This window comes from Vigna unguiculata, unplaced genomic scaffold, assembly GCF_037176805.1.
Source record: "Vigna unguiculata cultivar grain cowpea cultivar isolate G323 ecotype 2 unplaced genomic scaffold, ASM3717680v1 ptg000074l, whole genome shotgun sequence".
In the NCBI taxonomy this organism is placed as follows: Eukaryota; Viridiplantae; Streptophyta; class Magnoliopsida; order Fabales; family Fabaceae; genus Vigna; species Vigna unguiculata.
The window spans coordinates 1-12,500 of NW_028196720.1; the positions used below are offsets into that span (position 1 = coordinate 1).

The 12,500-nt window shown below is 44.1% G+C and overlaps 1 non-coding gene across 1 annotated transcript; it reads left to right on the plus strand.

The window, feature by feature from the left end:
- Positions 1-534: 534 nt before the first annotated feature.
- Positions 535-607, plus strand: TRNAK-UUU (transfer RNA lysine (anticodon UUU)). Its single transcript has one exon. It is a non-coding gene; the product is annotated as a tRNA-Lys (tRNA).
- The last annotated feature ends 11,893 nt before the right edge of the window (positions 608-12,500 follow it).

Sequence of the window (12,500 nt, forward strand, 5' to 3'; positions counted from 1 at the left end):
CGCCGGCCAGCAACTTCCGTACTGTACACAGATATAGATTCATTCTTCGTACCTGGTCCAACTTCACAACCCTTCGCGGGTTGGTAAGAAGTCAGTCTTGTTTGGTAAGACTCTATTGAACAAAGCAAAGAAAAGAGAGTGCTCGACCGGAACAACGGCCAACAAAGACCGTAATTACATAGATAACTGCTCCTCCCTTTCTCCGGCTTTAAGGCGAACCGTATGGCGGCCGGAAAGAAAAGAAAGACGACCTCCTCACCTTCTCGTAGATGGTGTCAGTGAGAGCAACTTTAGTATCCCCCGTTGACCTTCTTTTGTAGATAGAATCTTCAATGAGTGGAAACAACTTACTAATAAAGGTGCGCTTGTTGAGTAAGGCCGTTTTCTTGCAGGAGTGCTAACGCGCGCCCCTTATTCTTCGCTTGCTCCGCAGTACGAGCCTCATACAGAGCTGCGCCCCTTTAATATGATGAGAAGAGGGGCCGCCCTCTTTTCTGCACCAATCTTTATTTACTACTAATCTATCTTTTTTGGGGGTGTATAGCTCAGTTGGTAGAGCATTGGGCTTTTAACCTAATGGTCGCAGGTTCAAGTCCTGCTATACCCAAACAAACCTACCTTACACTATACCTATTCATTAATAAGGATGCGTAGTAACGTTCAAAGATCACTCTTTGGCCTTTAGACTCGCTTCAGCGACTTCGCCCTTTAAGTGAGAAGGGGGTGAGGTAAGGAGTAGTATAAGAGTGCTCGGTCATCCATAGGCCTCTCCTTATTGGATTCATTCTATTCTATAGGGCGGGGCTGCAGACCAACAATCCAGCAAAAGGGCTTAAAAGCTCCTTTATCAAACCTTCCCCTTTTCAAAAAAAGAAGGTCAGCATCAAAGCCCAGCAAAACCCAACCTATACAAAGAGCTCTTTTCAGCCCTACTCCTAACAAGTGAAAGTAGCTGGCACCCACCATACCTTGCTTCGTGCCCTCGGTTTACTTCACTGGGGCTCTCTTCCCTTGGAACCAGGTATGACAGTTTACTTCTTTTTCTTCACTGACAGCATCCCAATGAAGATGTTCTTTTGTAACTGCCAGGGAGCTGGATCTAATGAATTGATCATAAAATGGAGAGATTTGGTTAACGGGGAATGATCGTGGTACTCATTGAAACCCGAACTCAGAGTCGACGAGCATGAAGCAGAACCATCTGAGCACACCGAGCGGCGCATCAAGCAAATAAAGAAGGAGGGAAAGCATCGAATGGGATGTGGGAAGCGAGCTTACCGGTCTTTGCTATGGATCTTTCCCCTCGCTATAGCTACCATGTTCAGTGCCCAAACATAGATATGCCTACCTACATCTTATCTTACTACACCCACTCACCGCTCTTGGAGGTATATGAGACAGACTACGCGCTAACAGCTTTAGCAACAAGGCTATAGGCTAAACAACTAAAAAAGCAAGCATTGAAAGACGCTCACCTAGTGCATTCACCCTAAGGGAAAGTTCCTGAGTCAGTCAACTCAATTACAATCAATCAAAGAAGAGCACTATAAGCTTTCTACGCGCACCCTACGTACATAACTCCGCGATAGGACAGCAAAGGAGACACTAAATACACGCACTACAGAAGAAGCTATGTGATCAACGCGAGAAGCCTAATTGCATTTAGGAAGGAACGCATGCGCATTGGCTAGAGCAGTCACTTCCGGAGTTAGCTCTGCAGATGAAGCAAGCAAAGGCAGAAGGTTGAAAATCCACTCTTGCACAGAGCCTCTTACTCGCCAAGTGGATAGGCAGCAAGCACAACTGGATCTCCTCATCTACGATGCCTCCTTCTTCCATATGTCCGGAAGCCTTATCTTCGTCTCAGAACTCAAGCCCCTTCCCTTTACTCCATAGGGCATTCGACTATTCCCATTCACTCTATCTACTTTGGCTAATAATCTTAAATATCTGGTCATTGGCCCAAGGTCAGCTCTTGTCTATGAAAGTAAGTTCCTTCTCGGTTTCGCATGCCAATTGGCAACTGCTCTATTTCGTATCATCCCACCCAGAGGGAAAGATATGAGGTAATTTATTCATTAATAAAATTTCATTGCCTTAGTTACCAGGAAAGATCTGATGTGAACAAAAGAAGATCATGGTTGAATGCTCACAAGACATGTGACATTGGTTTAAGTTGAATCGACTGTGAACGAATGGGTTAAGCGAAAAAGGGCGTTGATCCAGGATTCGATTCGAGGCTTGACCAATCCGGAAGTTGCTGAAAGAGAAGCGGAAAGGGACATCTTGAACTCAGGGGGAAGGGACGCTAACAAGTACTAAAAAAAGACTTTCCACAAGCTCGATCTTCTATTCAAGGATTCTTCTGCCTCACAAGTACCGGGCGATCCCGACCGCACCGATGCGGCTTAACCATCGTTTATCCACAGATCTTACTTTGAAACAACTTGGAGGGGAAGGCATCCCTTAGAAGCTGCATGAGCACTTTTACCAAAGAATGTAGGGAATAGCTAAATAAAAGGAGCATTACTTCGAACCAACCAGAAAGAAATCCAATTTGGAGTACTAACCAAAGGAGCATAAGCGGAAACGTAGAAAGACCAAAAACCCAGCCTCTTGCTGAACGAGATTATCATTCTCTTTTCCAAGCCCGGTTATTGAACCTATGCTCTACTCAATCCCAAGTACCCGTATACGCTACCTTCCTTGATCGACCCAGAATGTACTATCTCTAGCCGTGAATTCACTACACGAACATTTAACATATGAAAGATAAACGAGATCCATTGCACAAGTATGCTATTTCAATCAGTCCATGCTATCCGCTACACAGGGTTATTCAATTCCGTTTGATTCAAGACAAGCAGGAACGCTTCAAATAGACTACAGTGGACATATTCTATTATTCAGAGAGCCGCATAGACCCTCGATTTAGTTTAGAAACAAGAAGATTACAGCCTAGTAGTAGGTGGAGGCACTAAGTAGCCAAAGGGTATGACGAAAGGCTACAGCTATGCATAGGAAGTCTCAGTTAATGGGATGCCGGGTTCCCTTTGAGTGTAGAAAAGCTGCTGCTCGATTTGAATTGAGGCTTCGCTTCCAATCGCCATAGTGAAACTTCTGATTAGCCCTACTCTACTAGATTAGCCATAGCTAATTCGATAAAGGAGGGGTGAAAGACTAAAATTTCGATATATGTAGAAAGGGCACGACCTTTTTAGAAACAAAGACTACGAGACTTTTATCCATCCACTGTTACAAGAATGGTATGTGCCTCCATTAGGAAGAGAGGGAGAATGTGACTCAGTTTCGGTTGAAGTTGGCTTGCTGGATCTTGGAGTTGAACGTGAATAATTGTGAGAAATTACCCCCTTGTGTATACTTCTGTTCCTAAGGGAAGGGGCTTACTCATATATATAATATAAAAAAGAAAGTTTGCACTTAATCTATTAAGGCCAATCTTCTGATCCTCAACTATTCTCAACCCTCGGAGTCTAAAAAAAAAGATGTGTATCTTGCTATTGGTATCAATCGGTCCTCTCTTTCCTTTTGGTGGCGCATGCTTAGATTACCCTTATTCTTCATCTTCTCTACCCTTCGGTTGCTTAGGGCGCCCTGAGGGATTCGCCTCTAGGAGAATAGTTATTGATCACATAGCTTGGGTACTAGAAGTTGCTGATCGTATCATTCGGGCAGAGCCTGGGTCCCTTTGTATTATGTATAGCGCAGCTCCCTCTTTCTTTTGCTAGTTTTGTTCCGATCGATGAAGGAAACTCGGTAGCGCGCGGATTCGTTTTCCTATTTCACTGGGATCGGTCCTAAGGCGCGTGCTTCAATTCAATATTGTCTTGATTGGCAGTCGCTCTTCTGTATTTTGAATCTTCAGAGATACCCTTAGAGTTCTGTCCTGAATTGGAGGGTTGTTGAGTCAAGTCAAGAAGAATAAAAAGAAAGTCCCACAAAGGAATCTTGGACAATGGGCACAAGTCTTTATTAAAGAATTAGTATCTCCATTATAATTAGCATTTCTATCAGCTCTGCTCTTTTGTCTCCTGAATATCATCTCGAGACCCAAACAACGAGATCCGGATTGGAACCAACGCATATTCAAAGCTTATGGCCCTTCAATACAACCCCCCTCTGTATAAAACCGTAAGTGAGCGGTGCGAGTCTACAAAGAAGACTTTCCATCTTCCTTCTTTGGCGCTGCTGGAGATGCCCCACAAGGCCTTCTTTCTCAAGATTTCATTTTTCGCCGCGGTGAACAAAAGGAAGCAACGCCGCTACAAGCAATAGAAAGCCACGTTTATTAATCCATTTCAGTAGGTGGCGGTGTACACTAGGTATCAACAAAGGACGCTTTCTCTCACCCAGCCCTTTGGAGGTGTTCACTCTTCGCCTTCGGCTTTCTATTGAATGATCCATCTGGTGTGCTATTTATACTCCGTCAGTGAGGGCTTCTCCCTTTTCAATCTACATGGCATACGTACACGAATGAATATTCAAACTCATCGACTCGGCTCAAAGCATATGATCAAAGCTCTAGTGGCGCACATAGCAATATCAGAATAGAATTCTCGTCGGCCTGACCGGCAGTAATAGCGAACTAACACTGTTCTAATAGAAAGGGGGAGTCCCTCTTTGCGGTAGATAACGCAACCGAACACAAAATGATTCGGTCTCGCAAAGCATCTGGGCGAGCCCCTCCCTACTAAGCATACGTTTATTACCAGATCCGATAACAGCGATTCTCCGTCTCTGACCAGGAGGTATCACATCTACAGACATTAGCCCCAAATGCTAGCTCGCATTATGAATTAATAGTAAGTCGCTACATCATGCTTTTGAGGAAGCTATTCGGGCTTACCCGCCTCCTATTTATCAATTCTTTCCGTTTGATGGGCGTGCTCTTGTTTCTAGGTTTGGATGTTCTTTAAGGGTCTACTAGATTACGTCAATACATGAATCTCATCTTTCCAATCTCTTTCTTCTTTACCCGCTCATTCCTCTGACTTTATGCCTTCTATTCGGCTCCTACCCTACCAAGTCCGACCGGGGGTTAACTTTTCGTTATCAACTGCTTTCTTACTTTAAAATGTTGTATCATGGGCTTGAGGTATCACCGCCTACGAGTATAGATTTCCCGTTCGGTACACATACCCGAAGGATAGAACCTCTCGCCTCTTCTGTGGAAGCATCCTTAGGGAGGTCAAGTCCATATAATAGGACTAGCCACAAGTACTGAGACAATATCTAAAATATTTGCAATTCTTCACTTTTTTTATTTTAACCCAGTTCCGGGAATCAGGCAAGTAAGATCTTTAACACAAGCTTGGCACCTAGGAATAGGCGTTTTATGGATGATTCAAGCCCTGCACACTCAAAGGCGAGAACGAAGTAGCGATTGCTCGTCCAAATGGGTTACCACCAAATCAAGAAAAATAAAAATTATATGTATTGAATTTATACCTCAATCAGCCCTTTAACACCTTCGAAAGAAAAAAGAAGGAAAGCACCCATCTCAAGTGCCTTGCTTCCTCTCCTTATCAGTCGAGCTATTTCATTCCTTCTTTTTTCCAAAGCAGGGTTAGCGTGAAAGGGTGAGTTGACTCGGGAAAGAGTTATGAGTTAGCTTCGGGATATGGCCTTTGCCTCGGATTATCCCATAAATTGGAACTGTTGATGCATGGGAGGGAATAAGAAGAAGAGGAACGTAGTAACTCGACTGTAAGGAGAGGAACGAAGAGAGAAGAAAGATCCTGATTTTATCAATGAATAACTTGCGTCAGATAAAAAGAAAGCAAAGAAACCTGCATTAACCCAGGATTTTTCAAAGCAATACCGGTAGCTAAGGGCTTTGAAGTTGTTGCTTAACACATCCTATTCGAACAATCAAGATAAAGGGGCTTTTAAGTAAGGATTCCCGGGGGTTTCTCAGAGAAATTCCGATAGACTATTAAGGAGAAAATAACTGTAAGGAAGATTGCCGGATTGATTTATAATTTAGTAAGGAAAGCCAGGGGATTTCTATCAAGGGCAGCTATGTCAGGGATGCTCGTCCGAAGAAAGTGAAGATATCCAGGGAGATTCATAGGGGCGTATCAGGAATTGGCCTCTTATTAGGACTCTACCACTCCTATGGAAAGGTATTCCAAGGAAGCATCAATCAATATGCGGGAACCCGAATTCAAAAGAAGAAAGCCTTCATGCATCCAGGGGAGCTACACCCATCTCACTAACAGGATAAACCGGATAGACAAGTCCTTATTTTAGAGATTCAGTCCCAGGTTTTCTGAGAGCAGCGGAGCAAGAAGAAGATACGGCTACTTCCCAAGCATCCTAGTAATCTAGTCTGCAAAAAAGCAGCTAAAAGCGACGTCCCAGTCTTGAGACCTGATCAATCCCATGAATTCTCAATCCTTATGCTTATCAGTCTTCGTTACTCGGATTACAGTCGAGCTATTTTGTGTGTGATTGTCTATTTTAAGATCATATTGGAAACCTGGGATATGCCCATAGGGAAACCTATATTATTAACATGTTTGGCAGGAACGTACCTATCGTCATATCTGAGGGGACCCTATCTCCGGTCTCAGCAAGCTATGGGATATAACAAGGAATGCACCTTCCTCTTTGGAGGCAGGGTCAGTCATTCTGCTTTGGTTCTGCTGTTAACCACAACTAACATGACTTAACCAAGTCAGATGGCCTCTATTCTTTTTCTTTTTTTAACTCCTTTCCTAATGTTTTGTTTGGGAAATCTCACTCACTACACACAATCTATATGATATGTGTGATGCCGACACCTAAGATAGAGAGAGTTACGACGACTATAATCAGAAGAAGAGGTTATGAAGTAACTCGACTGATAAGGAGAGGAAAGACCTCGGGCATTGAATCTCTGGCCTTAGCCTGCCTACCAGTCTTGATCTCTTGCAAGAACAAAGGGAAGCACTAAGAAACTATTTCAGCATGCAATTGGCAGAAATTATTCACTCGGATGCTCTCACAGCGATGCTGAAAAGGTCATCTCTACTCTGGCTCAACACTTCCCTTACTTACGCGAAAGAATCATCCTCAGAAAACAAGCATCCCGGATGGTTGAGCTCAAGCGAAGCACCCTGAGAGCAAGAAGTTCGATCAATTCTGCCAAAGCCTCTCAGTCTACTGCTTCTGAAAAGACTTCTTACTACTCTAGTTAGGAAGTATAGTTTCAATATGGGCTTCTATCTTATTTGTTCTCCTCTGCTTACAAACTGGGTAAGAAGAAGTAGAAATCTGCAGTTAAGATGAATGCAAGAATCGGATCTGAGCTCCCCCGGCTCTACGACCCCGCAAGGCACTACTGTAGAGCTCTTTGGGCGAGACTTTCTCGATCACAGCTTCTCACTGACAGACTAGCAATTCAAGAACAGCTTCTTTCTCTTACGCAATTTAGACTCTCCACAACAATCTGTATTTCGAAACAAGGAAAAGGATTCTCGACATGCTATGCAAGGCGGCAGGTGCTACTTCCTGTTAGACGAAGCTTAATGTGTTTTCTATTGGACTTGGTTGAGTTGAAGAAGAAAAGAGAGTGAGTTTGATTCCTTTCTCACTGAGGAAACTTGGCAAAGGTTTCCAAGCCGTAGTCCAAGAGGCAAAGGTTGTTTGCCTTGCTTTCAAACTGACTTGCCTTATCCTATTGGGTGAAAGTACTATTACTGCTATACCCGTCTACCCGGTCTTACTGTGAGCCCTCCCACTCTTGGAAGAAGTCACACCTTAGACACGGTAGGTCAGATTAGAACTGAAAGGCCCTTAGACCATTACACAATGGAGCACTTGCTTACACCACTAGTTAGAGAACTGGGGAAGGGGGAAGAAAGGAGCAACTTAGATCTCCACCGTCCTCCTTATGTGATGCTTACTAATCCAGCGGATCCCTCACCAGATGCTTAGTCAGAGCCATTCTCCTTGTGCTTTGATAGACTACTATAATAGACTCTTTAGGAGAAACATTCTCCGCTTCGGCTTGCCTCTGGAAGCTCTATTGTTAGACAGACCTTAGCGGACTACTTATTTGAAGCTTGACTTGTTCTCAGGATCTAAACTGACTGGAAAGAAGAAGCATTAACGGATGAAAGTAAGGATGGAAAAAAAGAGGCTGTTAGCTCTTGCTTTGCCTCGGATGCGGCACCCTCTATTCCTAAACTAGAGAGCGTCAGGGATGCTTTGGAATAAGCTAAGCTCTTCCAGTGAGAGTGGCCTATCCACTGCGCCGATCCCTTTTTTATTCTTATCAGCGGGATAGGGAACTAGTCCTCTGCGATTGCACGACCTTTCCTCACCAGCAGAAAATAAAAACAATCCAACGCCTAGAGTTTCTTTTTAGGCAGCCTAATTCTTTCTCCCTAAACATATATAGAAAGAGGAGTAACGACGGGACAGGTCACGACTACGTGTTTGACTCCGGCCAGAGAGTTCTTTTGTCCAACTACTACTCCAACTCTATAGAAAAGACAGTCAGGCCTCTCCCTTGAGCCCCGGGAGGACAGGTTATATTCAGAATAAGAAAAAGATTCCAGCAAGAAAACGGATGGCAATCAACGGCTTTATAAAGCTCAAGGAGTTGCTTGTTGGCTGGGAAGCGAAGAAAGAACGTAAGCACGCCAGTGGGTGTCTTTCGCATGTTGCCATTCCAGAGGTGAAAGTACACTTTCTTTATTCTTTATTAAATTTCTGGCATAAGAGGGCTTTTATCTTTGCTCTTTTAGCGGAATAAGAGCAGTTTGGTAAGATTATAATATAGGTCAGAAAGAATCAAATGTCCCTAGTATCAGGAAAGAGGGTGCACATTCATAGGCCAATCTGTTTTCTTGCCCGTTCCCAGGAAAGGTATGAAAGACGCCTATTCTTCAGGCAAGGAGCGCTTCCTATATAGAATATGTCCGAACTTCTTTCCCCGTACCGGACCGCAGCAGCTAAAGGACGTGCCACTGGACGAGGATTTCTTTCATTTTTGTTAATATTCTATGAGCGCGTTCTCCTCTTTTGAAAGAAAGATGTAAAGTGTGGTCTTCTCGTCACTCTTCGGGATGCTAAAGAAATAGTCGGTATTGATTCGATTCTTCCATGGGATATGGGTTTACATGGCGGGGACTCCCAACTTATTGAATAGGTGACGATGGTCGAGGAATAGGCCTTGGCAACAGCAAGCCTTTCTCCTTTCTTTTCGTTTGTTTATTCCACATGACTACTCGAGGGTTCCAAAAAGGGTAGTGTGAGGCTAGCAAATGTCGTCTTACGATCATGATACTCGGAGCCTTAAGTGAGCTCCCGCTAGGCTAGGTTAGGTGTAGCAACCTGACGACACGAAAGGTTTCGAATCTTCAATGCTACTCCTAAACAGTAAAGAGGAAGGCTTGGACCAGCTCCTTAATTTGTAGGCGAGAAGCTCTTTGTTCGAGTTGACTGTGTGATTGTGGTTTTATTTATGGCAACCGGAAACCTTTTCCTGAATTGAGAATGAGTAGAAGCTTGACAGGGGTTTATGGGATGGATGCGGGAAAGAACTCCCCTTTTGCAAAGCAAGGTTTCACCCTCTGATTACACTTTTTTTTTTTTAGGGATGGGATCTTCTGCCTAGATTAGATCTCTCACGGGATTCATCTGGCATTTCTGGATGGACTGGCATTGAGCATGTCATTCCGGACTTCGCTATTCTCACAGTCAGATCGGACATTGAAATCTGAAGTAAACTATCAAGACAGGACTGTCTTATCTATTTTATTTGCTGACAGTTGTATTCTCTCTCCTATTAGCTGTCAGTTGCAATATTGACTTTTTTGTCTTATCTTCTTTCTGAACATCTTACCTTCCTTGTCTTAGCGGTGCAGATCTTCTTTATGCTTTAAGTGGATCTTCCATGTGCCAATCAAAGAGAACGAAGTGCACTACACTTAGCTCTCTAGGTTAACGTCCAATCCTGTCCACCTAGCATCCCACCTTCCCCAAGTTTTAGTATTGGGCACCAGGTCTTTCGATGAGCTTACTAGAGGGAGAGAGATCGATTAGCCGTGAAGGGGCCCCTTGCCCACTCCCCTTCCCCCCATTTCCGGGGGCCTCGTCCTCTTCAGGTAGGAGAGACTACACCTTTCAAAAGGAGAAACTTAGAAAACAAAGAGAATCAAAAAGGCCATCATTAATGCGAACAAGGCAATAGCCTCGGTTAGAGCAAAGCCCAGGATTGCATATCCGAATAACTGTTTTGCCAATGATGGATTTCTTGCCACGGAATGAATTAATGAACTGAATACGTTTCCAATACCTACAGCAGCTCCCGCTGAAGCAATTGTAGCAGCTCCGGCACCCATTGATTTTGCACCTTCTAACATCTCGAATTGAGAAAGTCTCGTCACGCTCTTTCATTCACGATTTTATGTTCTCGTCGCTTCTTCCCCTCGTTCCTTTTCTCTTGGACATCTCACTTTAGGAAGCAAAGGCAAGCAGACTAGGCGGCAGAGGTTGTCTTCGCGGAAGGGGAAGAGTAGGAGGCTTTGAGTCGGGCATCAAAACTCGGCGTAGATAGAAAGTCCGCTACCCATTCAAGCAGCTTGTAAGGCTACAGTACTGCTTCATATAAGATGTACCAAGGACAAGTCAGATAGTGCACATTACTAGTGGGATAACTTTAGACTTATGTCTCACTCTTCTGGATAGCACAGGAAAGAGAAAGAAGACTAAGCAGACGATTCGGTGGGGCCTCACTTCAGGGGGAACATAGGCAAGGAAAATCCTGTCTCACTAGATCTATTGCTGGGGGCTAAAGCACAGGTTTACCCGCTAGTGGGTTTTTCTCTTTCATCGGTTCTGGAACGGGTCTGACTGGAACATCGCTGTCACGAACAGCGTAAACTGAGTATGGGTAGTCTAACTACTCATGCTAGTAGTTTATCTACTAGATGCTCTATAACTCACTAGAAAATAAGATTCTAAACTGGATTGACTCGGCCGATGAACCAACCTCACCAGGGACGCAAAAGGTAGACCCAGTGGACTGACTACTATAGCTGGTACTCCAAAAAGGGAAGGTAACATGCCGGGACGGCGAAAACGAGAAGAAGGATCAAAACATCGAAAGCCTTTCTGAGCCAGAGAATTGGACGTGTGATCCATAATAGAAGAGCCTTTTAGCGTAGCGGCGAAACGTGCCTGCTCTACGATCAAAGAATTTTTTGAATTGATAAGTATTCATGAGTGCATATACGTGGGCCTCCGGTCCTCGGACCTCAGTGTCCCTTTTGTCTTCCTCGTAGGGCGGCTCCTCGCCGTAGCCTGCTATCTCCTCCAACTCGTCATAGAATGAGGCCATGTTCACACCGCTTCGCCCCTTTATTGATTGACTGGATTGGCTGGCTTAAGAATGGAAGGCTCTTCAAGGCAATGAAATTTTTGGTTCCAGTTGTGCGGTTGAAAATACATACGAAAAGGAAGAAAGAATAAGGCAAAGATCAGAGAATAGCTAACTCGTGTTGACGAAAGAATGCTTCGGTGGCTGTAGCTAATACAAGGAAAGCGAGTAGGAATTACGACACCAAGAGCTCGTTCACCTTCAGACCAAGAACTCAAAGAGCGAGAGCGAGCCACGTAATCCACATACTAATCAATCTTACTGATACTGAATGATAGCAAAACAAATAGATCAATAGAAAGACGAATAGATAGAAAAATGATTCAAACACTAGAGCATAATCCAAAAAAAGAAAAAAGAAATGCCTTGAGCATTGAAGCCGGAAGGAAAGCCATTAAGCAAGCCCCTAACTCCATACTCTATTTCCTGCCTTTGCCCTCTCAAGCAAGATAAATTGAACCAAATGCAATCAATCGTCAGACCGCCGGAAGTCACTCTTTCTCTTTTCCAGGCATACAATCAACACTTCTTTCATTCAAAGGTAGGTGTATAAGCCCTTATATTGATCGATTCGCCTAAACGAGTTTCACAAATTCGTTAAGGACACAACCCTAACTAATATGAAAGGCTATGGATATAGTCTACATCGGCTAGTCATAGGAAGAATAAAAAGACCAGCGTTAGGCCTCTTCAGCTAATAGATGTGTCAAAGACCGTTGCCAGGTTCAAGCTACTGAGGGTTCACTTGAACCTGGCAATTAGACCCAAGTGAGAAATGGAGAAAAGAAAGCAATAAGATAAAAGAGGGGAAAGACCTGAACACCCTCGGCGTTCTGCGCACAAAGGGGGAGCACACTTATAGCGACAGAAGTGAGAGAGCGGGATTGAGAGGACCCCGTGGGGCTCGAGGAAAGAGCTGAGACTCTGCAAAATAAAAAAAATGGAAATGAGATCAAAGGTAACGATATACCTCTCATGTCAAGGGTAATGAATGGCAGAAGAGTAGTCCAGAGAAACCCAGCGCTTCCATTCGGAAGGTTTGGCTTGAGAAGAACATACTGTAACTCCCACTTTTTCAGCCCCTGGCATCTCCAAGCTTTGGGACGAA